Source organism: Leptonychotes weddellii, chromosome 2 (genome assembly GCF_054177405.1).
Source record: "Leptonychotes weddellii isolate Sample4059 chromosome 2, ASM5417740v2, whole genome shotgun sequence".
NCBI classification, from domain to species: domain Eukaryota; kingdom Metazoa; phylum Chordata; class Mammalia; order Carnivora; family Phocidae; genus Leptonychotes; species Leptonychotes weddellii.
In genome coordinates, this window is record NC_138370.1 from 67,987,213 (window position 1) to 68,000,938 (window position 13,726).

The window sequence follows — 13,726 nt, forward strand, 5'->3', positions numbered from 1 at the left end:
TTAAATAACTAACAGGGAGGGAGAGGGCTGTTTGCATTTTTGGGAGAGTTGCTTGAAGTCAGATTTGGAACTTTGTTTAACTAGCTCTGTAGGGTCTCTGCTGTAAGTGCCATGGCGTGGTTTGTGGGAGAGTGTTAACCTCCTACAATCAGTCACCAGTGTGTAGAAATGCCCCCCTCTAATCACTGGGCATGCGCCTGCCACTCGTTAAGTTGAGCTCCGCCGAGGTTTCAGTCATTCAGCTCGTACTGTCTTTCCGGGCGATATCGGCTACGCCTTCTGCTAATGCACCTCTTCATTTTTATGAGGTATTTTCACATCAAAGATCATCTCATTGGAGCATCATAGTGGTTAAATAATTTATCAATAAATAAGTTATTTTACATCTTATGAGAAAGAGGTGAGGTCTTAAAGATCTTACCTTAAAGATGCCCAGGTGGAAATTCAGAAGAGAAAACAGTTATCAACTCTGGGAACAGGGAAAAGGAAACCGCACAGAAAGTGCCTTCCCCCACTTGCCCTGTGGAGCTAAGGGACCAATGGGGATAGTTATGGGAAACTTCTAAGTGGTTTTCTCTGCACCATGTGATGTCTTTTCCTTCCATCTTCTGTGTCCTGTACAAAATGTTCAGAAAAACAAAGATTTTTTGTTCTGATGTTTTTATATCAAAGGCTTCTCTAGGGGAATAATTATCACACCTTAGTATGAACAAGAATCTCTTGGATCATGAGTAAAAATGCAGATTCAAGTTCAGGAGAAGTAGGGTGAGATGGGGAACTCAAAGGTACGCCAAGCTCTACATGTGGGTGGGTATGGGTCACAGGTCGGAGGGGAGGGTAAGGACTGAGCTGATGTGTGCATTTCACCTGCTTTAGCAACCTGAGCCTTGGAGAAATTAAATGCCCTTTGGTCTCTTAGACTGCTAATAGGAGGTGGCCCTGGAACTTGAACCTCAGTCTTCAGACCTTCAGTCCTACCCTTGTCTCTATCACTGACCCTAATAGATGGCATCTGATGTGGTCAAGAATGTGGAGTTTTAGAACCAGGCTCCCTGGGTTTAAATTCTAGTTTTTCCACTTACGATCTGTAATTATCTTGGGCAAAATATTTACTCTCTGTATGCCTCAGTTTCCCCGTTGGAATACAGGGATAATTTGTCATAGGATTAAATGAGTGACAGTTGGGAAGGCCTATAGTAAGTAACCAGGCAATTATTTGTAAAATAATGGAGAAACTCCTCTTTTATGGCCTATGATGTAGAAGACAGTACTTTTATCTACCAGCTTGCCCCGGGTAAGTTTGGTACTCCTGCTTCTCTCAACCTGCATGCTTGCCCATGGCGTGCACATGTCAGGTGTCTCCCCAGCTCTGACCTCGCTGGATCTTCTCCTTCTGCTCTGTGGGCCCCAGGAGAGGCTAGTGCGGCCCAGGAAGATGCAGGTAATAGCTTCCTTTGGTGCAAAGCCAGCAACCTGAGGCAGAGACAGTCTATCTTGTTCTGTTGCTTTGCCCTTGCTTACATCCCCTGAGACATTCAGGTTTTAGTTTTTAAACCTTCCAGTTAGGAAATGATTGAAAATATTATTATCCAGGAATGGGAGAAATTGTTTTAAATTTTGCCATTTGTCATTTTTTTAGAAGACTTTTAAAAAGTAATCTCCACACCCAACGTGTGGCTCAAGCTCACAACCCCAAGAACAAGAGTCGCATGCTCTACCAACTGAGCCAACCAGGCGCCCCACCCTTGGTCATTTTAGTATCCTACTCTAACCGGCAGGAAATTTGTAGCAGATTTTAGAAATCTGTAATGATTCTTTCTCTTCTCTCTTTTTTTTTTTTTTCAAGTTTTCTCAGAGGAAAAAATATTCTTATTCGCCAAATGTGACCCATCCTTTTTTTGTCCCAGTTGTTAAGACAAAACAGATATGCATCTAAAAATCAAAACTTTACTCTCTAACAGTGTCTAGCAATTCTCAATTGCCTTGTTATTTTTGAACGATGTTTTCTTTGCCAGCTTGTGACATCATAGTACACATGGACATTGTCAGCAGCTACTGACCAGCCAGTGGGGCAGGAAGTCCTCGCGGCAGCTGGGGGTGGGTTATAAGGGCAGAACTGTTGAGAGGGTCCCATAGATGTTTTCTGTTGGAGACCATGACAACCAGGTGAGCCCCTGGCTCACTCAGCTGTAAAGGGCAATGGGACAGAATGGCTTATACCTGCTGCTGGGAGTGCAAACCAGTGCACTCGTTCTGCAGATATGGCAATATTCCTGGTTGTGTATTACAAACCCATGTATAGTACTTACCATCAGGGACATATTAAGGAGCCTTAAAATATGCAGTGTCTGATTTCATAATCCCATTTCTAGGAATTCTTATGTCTAAGGAAATACTTTGACAACTGCGCCAAGGTGTATAAACAAGGATGTTTATAAAAATGAATTGTTGATAACAGCAAGGAAATGTAAACCACTCAATTATCTATGAACAGTGGAATGACTAGTACCTTATGGTGCATTGACATAATGGAATTTCAGGCAATTATTTAAAACCATGATATAGAATATAATTATTATATGTAAAATATATGGGGAAATATTTACTACCTTTTGCTACAGGAAAAGGATTATAATTTAGCACATTAAAAATGTTGTGTATGTTTACCTATGCATGAGTTTTTATTTGCTTAGAAAAAGTGAGAAATATAAACACCAAAGTATCAACAGTAGTTATCTTAGGTTGTGGGATTATGGATGATTTAAATTTTCTTATTTTATTTTTCTAATTTTTCTCACTAATACTGTATCTTGTGTAATAAAAATGACCATGTAGAGTCATTTGTTCATGAAAAAGAGTGTTGCAAGCTATTCTTTCATTTACTCCTATTTAGAAATATTTGTACATGTGAGCATATGTTAACATTTTATTACGCCAAATGGAGAAGAGAGAGGCTTCTTGCAAAGCTGTGTCAGTAATCACAGAGCTAAAATTGCATTAGGTCTATTATTTTGTTGACTTTGACAGACATATAGCTCTGGAAAATTAGACCTCCATTGGGTTAGCTTGTCGACCCTCTGTTATTACAGTCTCAACTCTGTACTGCAAAATCCAGAACGATTGACTGTCATCCATGTGTTCATGGTACACATACAGAAGCCAAAAGAAATAAAAAATAAACCCAAACCCAACAAATGTACTTGTTTTATATTTTACTTGGAAAATATTCCAAAGAAACATCATTAGTGCCCAAGGTTCCATGGCATTAAATTTGCTTCTTTGTGCTGTCTGCCATTTAAATTTTTGTGCATTCTTACCTGCACCTTTGTGGCCACGTTACACATAACATTTTGGATGCCAAGGGTCTTTATTAAATGCTTTCTCAGGTTGGGTTTTAATGTTTCTATAACAAGGAGGAAAATGTGTCATCATGATAAGTTAGAGGACCAGATTTTAAGCCTGCTTCTGCAATTGACTGCTGTATGATCTGGCATGATGATGATGATGATGATGATGATGATGATGTTGATGATGATGATGATGATGATGATGATGATGTTGATGATGATGATGATGATGATGATGATGTTGATGATGATGATGTAGGTGTAATAGTATCAGTAGTTGTAGCACTAGTAGCAAGTAGTGCTGGTACTAGGTAGTAGTACTAGTACTAGGTAGTAGTAGTAGTAATAATAATAATAATAATAAAATCTAAAAGCCATTCTATGTATGGATCCCTTACTATCTGCAAGGAAATCTATTAAAAACATGTTTTGTCTTACTTCATTCTGAAATCTCCTTGGTAAATAGATATCATTGTCCTCATTTTACTGATGAGATCATTGAGGTTTAGAGAGATTAAGTTATTTGTACAAAGGACATGGTTAAGGGGCGCCTGGGTGGTACAGTGGGTTAAGCGTCAGACTCTTGGTTTCAGCTCAGGTCGGGATCTCATGGTTGTGAGATCGAGCCCCGTGTCGGATTCTGTGCTCAGCATGGAGTCTGTTTGAGATTCTCTCCCTTTCCCTCTGCCCCTCCTACTCATGTTCCTCTCTCTTTCTCTCTGAAATAAGTAACTAAATCATTTTTAAAAAGCAAAAGATACAGTTAATAGATGGCAGGGTAGGGATCAAACCCAGGTTGTTGTTGTGACAGTAATTTGAGATAATCTATGTAAAGCACTTCAATCTGTGGTTGGCATATAATTTTTCAATAAATGTCTGACAGTATTGATTATATTCATGTGTTTTCTTTCATTAATAGGTGACTAGCCCAAAAACTAGGGCCCATGTGAAGTACTCTCTGAATAAAGTTACAATCAAAGAAGTACAGTCTAACGATCCAGAGTAATTAAAAGAAATACTGATATTTACGTACTTTCTGAAAATACTTTAAAGAAATTAATTTCCTTTTCTTTTTGCTACAGTTCTTTCATATTCTGAATCTTTGATTCAGCAAAACTCCACAAACAATTTCGAGTTCTAGAGTGGCCAACTTATCCTGGTTTGTCAGGGACTTTTTCAACTTTAGCAATGAAAGTTTCATGTCCCAGGAACCCCTCGGTTCCAGGCATAATGACACAGTTGGTTACCCAACTTTTAACTCTGGAGTCTGACTCCCTGAGGTTCTAGCTTGTGTGGCTTGTCTGTCATGTTGTTCATCTTTACATTTCCAGTAGCCTTGCCTCTTCCATCCTGGAGGAATGTGGGAAAACTTGGAATACTCACTCTTTAACACATCTCTTTCCTGCTACACTAATCTCCATATATTTTCAAGGACCTAAGTCAGAGTATTTTTGAGTTTTATAACTGGAAGTTCCCTTAGAAAGTGTCTTACATATTTGGAGACATGGCTAGACATGGCTCAGATAACTAATTGGATGAGGAGGGAGAAAAAACTTCACTCATGCCTTAGTTAAGGAGATCCTGGGGGCACAAAGCCAGGAGGGAAGAAAAGGTGGTCCAATTTATGGCATCTGAATCCTCTGAGATAGGCATCAGGTGGTAGTCTTGATTTGGGAGAAGGAGCAAGACTACAAAGCACCCATAATTCTAAAAGGTGAGTGGCAGATGGCGAAGGAAAATGCCAGAGCAGTAATTCTTGGTGCCAGGGGCAGGGAGGCCAGTCATTAGGGGGCCAGACTTCAGCCACAGAACAGTTCAAGGACAGTCTTCTAGGCCCAGGCCATAGGACTGAACTTGTAAGGGGCTCAGAGTTTTAGGCAGGTTGCAGGCAGTTAGTTAATGAAGGAATAATGCAAAATCCCAATTATTTGAACCGGGACACAAAGTGGGGGCTGTATCTCAGTGAAGAGGCAACACCTACTGATCAGACTTGGGCCACCAAGTCAGGGTGAGAGTACTGATAAGGATGATGATGCTGAGTCTCAGAATCTTATGCTCTGTCCCCTAAATCTTAATTTCTTCCTAACATTAGGATTGGCACCAGAATAGTGGGGTTCTTGTTGTTTACTGTGAATAGGAATTACCTGGACTATTTATAAAAACCAAGATTCTAAAGGCTCCGTTCCTAAAGGTGGATCTGTTTTTCTGATCAGGTTGATTTGTGGTTGGTCCCAGGAATATGCATTGTTAACATGCCCCACACCACCCAATAGTCTGCTAGTGTTGGCCCTTCTGAGGGTCAATGCACTAGAGGATTCAGGGGTGCCAAGTGCAGGTACAGGACTTTAGACAAGACCTGGCTGCCCTTCTCATTGGAACCTGCGGCTGGACCCAGACCAGGTTCCAAGCCTATTGGTTTTGATTCAGCCACTGTTGATTGTGTGGATTGCATGTCATGCTTAAACAGTATCTTTTTTTCCCCCTACATGTTGTCTTAAATATCTGCTAAGGAATTGTGGCTCTTTGTGGGATACTCTCTCTGTCTCTGTGAATCTTGGGATCTGCTCCTTATTTCCTAATAAAGAAGTTTCCTCATAATGTTGGCCTTGGGGCACCATAAATGACACGAACACTATCTTTCAACAAATTTTCCTTTACAACGAGCTGGAAATCTCCCAATCATTCTGACAGGCTAAACTCAAGCCAGATTCCCCCTGGAAATATGGGCTGGACTCTTCATAAGCTTGATTTTCTGACGGAGGGTTGCTGATCCAGCTGAACCAAAGTCAGGACAACTTGGCAAATACACGTGGTGCTATTTTTTTCTTTTATTTTAATAATCCTAAATGTGTGCACTGAATTCATAGGTCCTCTATTTGAAACTTGGAGATCAAGTAATAAAGAGAGCCAAGTGTAATTTTAATGAATGCCTCTAAGAAATCCCGGCTGTTGTGAAGATGAAAGTTAACAACAGTTTTAGTTTCTGGGCGTTCAGATACACACGTTCTTAATTTGGTCAGAAAAATGAGCAATGACTGTGAAGTTTGAAAGCCAGGGAGGAATGCAGTGATACCGATAAGATGTCAGGTTCACATCTTTAATAAGTTAATCTTTAATAGTGAAAAGGCAACATGATTAGACTGGGCGGGCAATTAGCTTGTACCTTGTGAGGGAAACAAAGTTCCTGAGACCTCTCAGCCTTCTAGAATGCAAAGAATTTGGGAGCAATAGAGCAAAGATTCCTAAGCTAAGTAAGAGTAACTATCATTCAAGATGTGCAGCTTTGAAAACAACGTATAGGTTCTAAAATTGTAATATGGTTTCTGCGTAGGTTGAGAAACAAGATAAGCAGTTCTATTAAAGCCTAGTCTACTATTAATAGCTTCCAAACCGACATCTACAAATTTGCCAAGCACATCTAGGGAATAAAGTGTGTTAATCCTTCAATGTGCCGAGGACATTCTTTCCCACTTTTTTGTTATTCTCTCTTTCTCATTCATTAGGTAATTTTCAGGGAAGATTGAGACTGAGGCTGTGGGAAAGCCATAGTAACTGAATTTCCTTTAATGATAAAGAAAGCTACAACCAGCACCATCTCTTAAATATATAGTGAAACAAACACACATTCTTTATAGTCTAGGAAATCAAAGTTTTCTTACTGATCAAAAAGGATCTCTGACACTTTTCTGAAAGAACCCACTAAATAAGCAATTATGCTTTAACAAGTATTCAATCTGATTGGAGGAGGCTATGAGAATTTCTTAGAGAAAATAATCTTTATTAAATAAGAGAGCAATCAAAATCTTTCATTTAAATTCTCCTTAAATTGCTTCATGCTGTTCAACTAAAAACCACATTTATGTCCTGAGCAAAGCATGAAGTAGTTGCTAAGGATACAAAGGTACAAGAGGCTCTTGCCCGAATGGATACAGAAACATAAAGAGCTACAACTAAGTTCTCTATTAATAAAATGTTATGTTTATGCTGCGTTCATGTGTACTTAGGGACTCATTTTGCTGCGAATTCACTAAAGAATGAGTAAAATTTCCTTAGTTAGGATTTCTTGATCCAACGTATAAAAGCATGGTATCCAGGCAAATTTAGATAACTCTATATATGACACACAGGGTAGAAGTGATAGTCAACTTGGTTCTTTTGACAAGGAGAGACTTTGGTGCATTGGGGTGTCCTGAACATGGAGTTAGGACAACTGTGTCAATTAAAGGAAAGAAAACTCTTGGATACCATAGATCCAGGGTGGGAGGTAGATTCTTACGGAGTATTGCAGCCCTGGCTCTGTAAGCATCCTTTAGTGTTCTTTATGGATTTCAAGTCAACAAACTTTAATTAAGTGCCTACTCTGCTGGGCTTGGAACTCTGGGTACAAGGAATCTACAAGTAAGGGAGGCAGACAGGTAAAGAAATACATGTTATTCTGCAGAGCAGGTATTAAATGAGGTAGAGGGCAAAATTCATGTTTTAGGATATGGGGAACTACTGTCAAAAAGAACTCCAGATCCTGGTAGCTTAATACAAAGACAATTTATTTCTTGCTTACATCAAATCTAACCCTGATCACCCTGCGTGGGCAACTTTCCTTGTTGTCTTTCCTCTAGGCAATGACCCAGAGACTGGAACTGTTTCTGTGGGGGTCATCCAGCTGGTAGGTGAAGGGAGGAATTCACAGAGGATCCTATCCTTAATTCTCAGATTTCCTCCTGGAAATGATATGTGACATTTAGGTCCATAATCCATTGGCTAGAACCAGTTACACGGCTCCACCTTGATGAGCAATGGCTGGAAAATTGGCAGCTACTTCTAAGAAAAATCAATGTAATCTTCATAAAGAAGAGGGGCAGTGATCCTTGTGGTCTCTTGCAGTTTCTGCAACAGTGCAATGAAGGCCAAAATGGAGATCTCTCCCCAGAGACTGTGATGTGTATGATGAGTCTTAATGGAAAAAATAGTTTGGCTGTCAGATGATGGGGTGTCAGAAGAAGAAAGCATTCAAAGCAGCTACATTGCTATTAGGATAGAAACATGAAACCTTACAGCAGTGGCAGGGAAGTGTCCTACTTTATTAAGTCTGGGGTATGTAGTCTAAGGATAGAAGTGATGGGAGACAAGGCAGAAGAATTGTAGCCATCAGTTCATGAGGGTACCTTGCAATCTCTGAATAGGAGCTTGGAGCTATTAAGACTATTTAACTAAACCTGTGATTTTTAAATTTGGCTTTATGGTAAAATGATAAGGGAGGTTTTTCCTTAATGCTCAGTCCTAGATGATGACTCCTTAGAGCATGCTTTATCTAATCTTTGTGTCATGAATTGCACAGACTCTTTAAGACTTTAAGATTTAAAGATTCTTTAAGTCACAGCCAGATGGATGCTCTGTTGTCCTTCTTCATTGTCTCTTTTAGACAGAGAATGTCTATTAGACACAAAAGGGATGTGTTTCCCAATTAAATTTGCTGAGCCAGAAGACAATGTATTCGACCTGTATTTTATGATTTGTTCATGACAGCTTCATCATGGTCTTTCGACAAATATTTTCTGACTCCCTTTCTAATTCCAGGTCCTTTGCTAGTTGCTGGGTTTGGAGAAATGAGAACTGAACTCCTGTACTGAAGCAGGTAATGAGAACCTGAAATAAAGCAGCAGTGTGGATAGCAGAGTAGAGGGACAAACATGCGAGACAGAGATTTATTATTTTGTTATTTTTTAAAGATTTTATTTATTTATTTGCCAGAGAGAGAGCGCATGGGCACAAGCAGAGGGGGCGGCAAGCAGAGGGAGAAGCAGGCTCACTGCTGAGCAGGGAGCCCCATGTGGGACTCGATCCCAGGACCCTGGGATCATGACCTGACCTGAAGGCAGATGCCCAACTGACTGAGCCACCCAGGCGTCAGAGACAGAGATTTAGAAAGTAGAATCAACATTTGGTGATTGACTAGAAATGAGAAGATTAGTGAGATTGAGGAGTTTACATTTATTCTGAGAATGTTCCAAATACTAATCTCAATTTCTGGAATGTAGAGACTGATAGCCATATATTACTATTCATTTTATTGGATTTTTTTTTAGTTTTATTTGAATTTTCCTAGAAATTAGTCAAATTCATATCAATTTCTCATCTTTTTACTGTAAAGTTTTACATACTGTTCTATTTACATTTTAAATCTTCTGTGAATACATATATTTGCATTCCTAAGATTTTACATCTGTGATTTCTTAGCCTTTCTAAACATTTACAAATATTTAAAAATGACTAATTTTGTGTTATTTATCAATTACACTGTTTTCAGTTTTCCACTGAAGATAAATGTGCATAAGTACTCCTTATGTAATGCTCTGTTGAGTTAGGTCTTCTCTCATTTCCCAGCTCTTCAATTTTCTCAAGACAAGAATGCTTAAAACAACAGCATCAGTAACAGTATAACTATAAACACAAGTGCTAACATTCTTGTCTCTGTGCTCAACTGTAACATTTGTGGATATCACATTTCCTTTAATGCGGTATGGCACTGACGATACACAGCTCTTACTTTCTCCTGCTGTGATATGAACGAGGAGGTGATTAAAGTATCAGGCCTGCTATATACTGCTTTTCCAGGGTGCTAGAAGAACAGTTTTCTTTTTAGCATGAGCCTTGAGTTCTGAAACATGAGGCAGGCAGGCAGAGAGAGGGAGAAAGAGAGAAACTGAGGAAGGATATTTTTATCGACTTTCAGGTGGGCAAAGGTTAGGCAGGCCACTGATTACATTTTTTAGTAGTTTTATTGGCCTTCTAATTTGTAGAAAATCACTTTAGATTCTGATTCTTAGGTTTCACTGTTATTGCAAGTTTTCCCTTCCTTTCCTGTCTTCATAAAGAGTAAGTGAGATGTTAGTGGATCTTTCTTGTAGTCTCCCTTATAGCTGGGTGCTTTGAAGAAATCATTTATGAAATTAAGACATGATTGATTTGGACAGCTTTTAAAATACAAAAAGTAAAGAAAGCTAAAATCTGGAACTTTGTCATCCAAAGATATATCAGCATTTTAAAATACATCATAAAGATGCTTGGTTATGTAGAGAGCAATAATAATGAAGATACCTTTTAAAAAGTACAATCATTTGGTAAATATTGAGTGTCATTTGAATAGTTCCTCAGCAATATATTGTGCTTGTTTTTCCATATTACTAAGTATTCTTTTATTACATGTTTTAAAAATGGCTACTACCCAATGGTACCATTATTTATATATACTTCTTTAATAACATGTATATAAAACCTTGAATATATATATTGAAAGGTATATGTGTGTGTGTGTATGCTGTGAACTTCCTTGTGCATATATTTTCTGTCTCTCTGTATGGTTTCCTTAAGTAAATGTCCTCAGTGGCATTTCTGGGGGAGAGAATATCAGCACTAGGAAGCTTTTGCTCTTTTGTGTAGACTGCCCTTAGAATAGTGGTATTAATTTATATTCTCACCAGCAGTGCACTAAGGCTCAGTGGGTGTTACCCTTTGTTGTTGTCTTCTGTATTAGTTTTCTAGGGCTGCCATAATGAAATATCACGGACTGGGTGACTAAAACAACAGAAATTTATTTGCTCACAATTCTGGAGGCTAGAAGCCTGAAATCGAGGTCTCAGCCGGTTTGTTCCCTTGCACCAGCTAAAACTCTGCGTTAAATAAGAGAGGAGGCGAGATCGCTGTTTCTAAGAACTTCCAGGAAACCTGGATGCCTGGAATGGGATAGAGGAGGGTGCAGGGGTCAGCGCACTTCTGTGGATCAGACTGATCTAATTGCATGTGTCTTTCAATGCCTTTGTACGTGAATGACTGATCATACAATCTGGCTGATTATAAGATTACGAGAGCCCAATTTTTTCCTAAAAATTCTGCAGGATAGACATCGCCCCATTGTCATTTGGTTTTCTAAAGTTGAGGAAAAGAAATATAAGGTCAGCTCTTTCCCTCTGCCTGGATTCTAGTTGTGTTATCTCTTTATTCTTGGAATTTTAAGTTTCTTCCTCTGGGATATATCTGAAGGCTAATATTTCTTTAGTAACATTAGCTCATCTATGCTCCATTCATTTATTTTGCACAAACATTGTCTTTTTTGGTTCAGGAACATATGTGGGATTATATCTCAATTATTTCTTTTCCGTTTGTTTGAGACTCTTCTTTAAAAAATAATAATCATTTTTATATTGGATCTCTGCTTTTTGTCCTCTGTATCATTCCTTTGGTCTAATTTTCTGTTTCATTCTCTTATAATGAATATTTTCATATCTAACAGATTTGTTTCCTTGGAGGTATATTTATCTACTGTCATTTCACAGTTTATTTTTCATTTTATCCTTCATCTCATATTTTATATCACATTCTGCATTTTGAAAGCATAGAGTACCTTTCTAACCAATATTTCTCTTTTTCTGTAATGCCTTCACCAGTATTACTCTCTTCTTCTGGATCTCGTGGGCTGTCATCTTCTATGTAGAGGAATTTTTGTCTTTCTATCTCTGAATGAAGAGCAGGCTATGCAAGCCCATAAACGGCGTGGGAGCTGTGCCTTGCGGTTTCTTGCTATCTCCTTTCATATATCCAGTGTCTGGTTAATATAAGTTTACACACTTGTTTGGTCTCTGGCTTGCCAGAGGAGGGGTGTGGGAAGGGAGCTGCAGCTCTGGGGCAATCCCAGTAGAGGAACATTGTTTTTTGTTTTTTCTGTTTCAGGGGAGCTGTTTCCTGCACCCATCTTTCTGTTGGGTCATTCCACACCAGCCACATGGCGTATCTATGCCTACTTTTCTTGTTTATGGTGTGACCATATACATCCAGTTATAAATGCCTACCCCCGAGTCTTGGAGAAACCTCACCCTGTTCCTGGCTGTCGATGTACTCGATGTACTCCTTAGATAAGCCTTCAGGCCTTTTGTCGCAATTGCTTTGAATGCTGCTGAATCTGCGGCAAAGGGACTTTACAGGTGGTGTGCTTCTTCTTTTCCAAGACACTTTCTTGTTAAAAGACCCTGCTCCTCACAATTGGGAGTTTTTAAAAGGAACTCTTTTACTGTTTTCAGGCTCTCCTCTACTCATTTCTATGCCACTTTCTTAAGAGGCCTCTGTATTAGTTTTTTACTGCTGCCAAAAACAAGTTACCACAAACTTAGTGACTTAACACAAATGTATTATCTTATAGTTCTGGACTCAGAAATCTGACATGTATCTCACTGGGCTAAGATCCAGGCATTTACAGGGCCATATTCCTTTCTGTAGGCTCTGGGGAGGAAACGTTTCTTCACCTTTCCCAGCTTCTACAGGCTTCCTGCATTCCTTAGCTTGGGGCCCCCTTCCTTGATCTTCAAAGCCAGCAAAGCCCTTTTTAGTCTTCATCACTCCCTTTCTGCTTCACTCTGCCACTTTGGAGGAAGGACCCTTGTGATTCCATTAGGCCCACCTGGATAATCTCACTATTTCCAGATTAGCCAATTGTAACCTTAATTCCATCTGCAAATTTAATTCCCATTTTTCATGTAATGCAGCATATTCACAGATTCCAGGGATTAGGAACATGGCCATCTTTGGGGGGACCCTTACTCTGCCTATCAGAACCTCCATGTCTTCAACTGTGCTCTATTTACATATCTAGTAACACTTCCTTAACATTTCTGGCATGGTCTTGATACTCTTCCCTGCTTTCTATTACTGATGCCACTTTTTCTCCATTTTATGTTCAACAGGAGAGTTACCTACCTGTATTCAGGTCACCACTTTTCCTGGAAGTGCAGAAAGTGTTTCTGATATGACTTTTGTAGGGAGATTCTCTCCTAATTACACAACATATTGATTATTACATTTGTAGTTACTCAAGTTACATTGTTACTATTTCTCTGGCTCTTTCAGGAATTTCTCCTGATGTTTCTTGTTCCAGGAACTCTCTTTCTCATTGGTATTTCCAGCACATGATGGACAAGAATAAATGAAGGAGCTAAATTTAGTTTTGATTCTCATATTAAAAAAAATGGATTGAGGAGTAGGTCCAAAGCTTTTCTTCTCACAATCAGACATACTCAGAGTAAGGCAAATTTGTTATAATTTCTTCTTTATTGAGCACTAAAATCTATTTATCAAATGCTTTTCACACATGTTTTCCATTAGCCTTGAACTCTGGTGAATATTTGGAAGATATGATGGCTTTTGATGGTCCCTAAAGAACACGATTGAAATTTTTCCAGTTCATTTTGTATCCATTTTATTGAGTGAAAACTGTATTTTATTTTACTTTACATTGTGCTTTATAAATTTTGAGGGTTTACATTTCTATGAACAACTTCTTTGAATTTTGTCTCATGAGTCGGAATTCCCACGGGCATCTTATTTTCTTACAC

General features: G+C 39.0%; 1 long non-coding RNA gene across 2 annotated transcripts in view; it reads left to right on the forward strand.

Annotated features, from left to right (window-relative positions):
• Positions 1–13,726, forward strand: part of LOC115938319 (uncharacterized) — a 165,591-nt gene that overhangs the window by 135,651 nt on the left and 16,214 nt on the right. For both annotated transcript variants that reach the window (XR_014142829.1, XR_014142828.1), the window contains exon 3: positions 8,922–8,979. This is a non-coding gene — a long non-coding RNA (uncharacterized LOC115938319). The remainder of the gene's footprint in view (positions 1–8,921; positions 8,980–13,726) is intronic.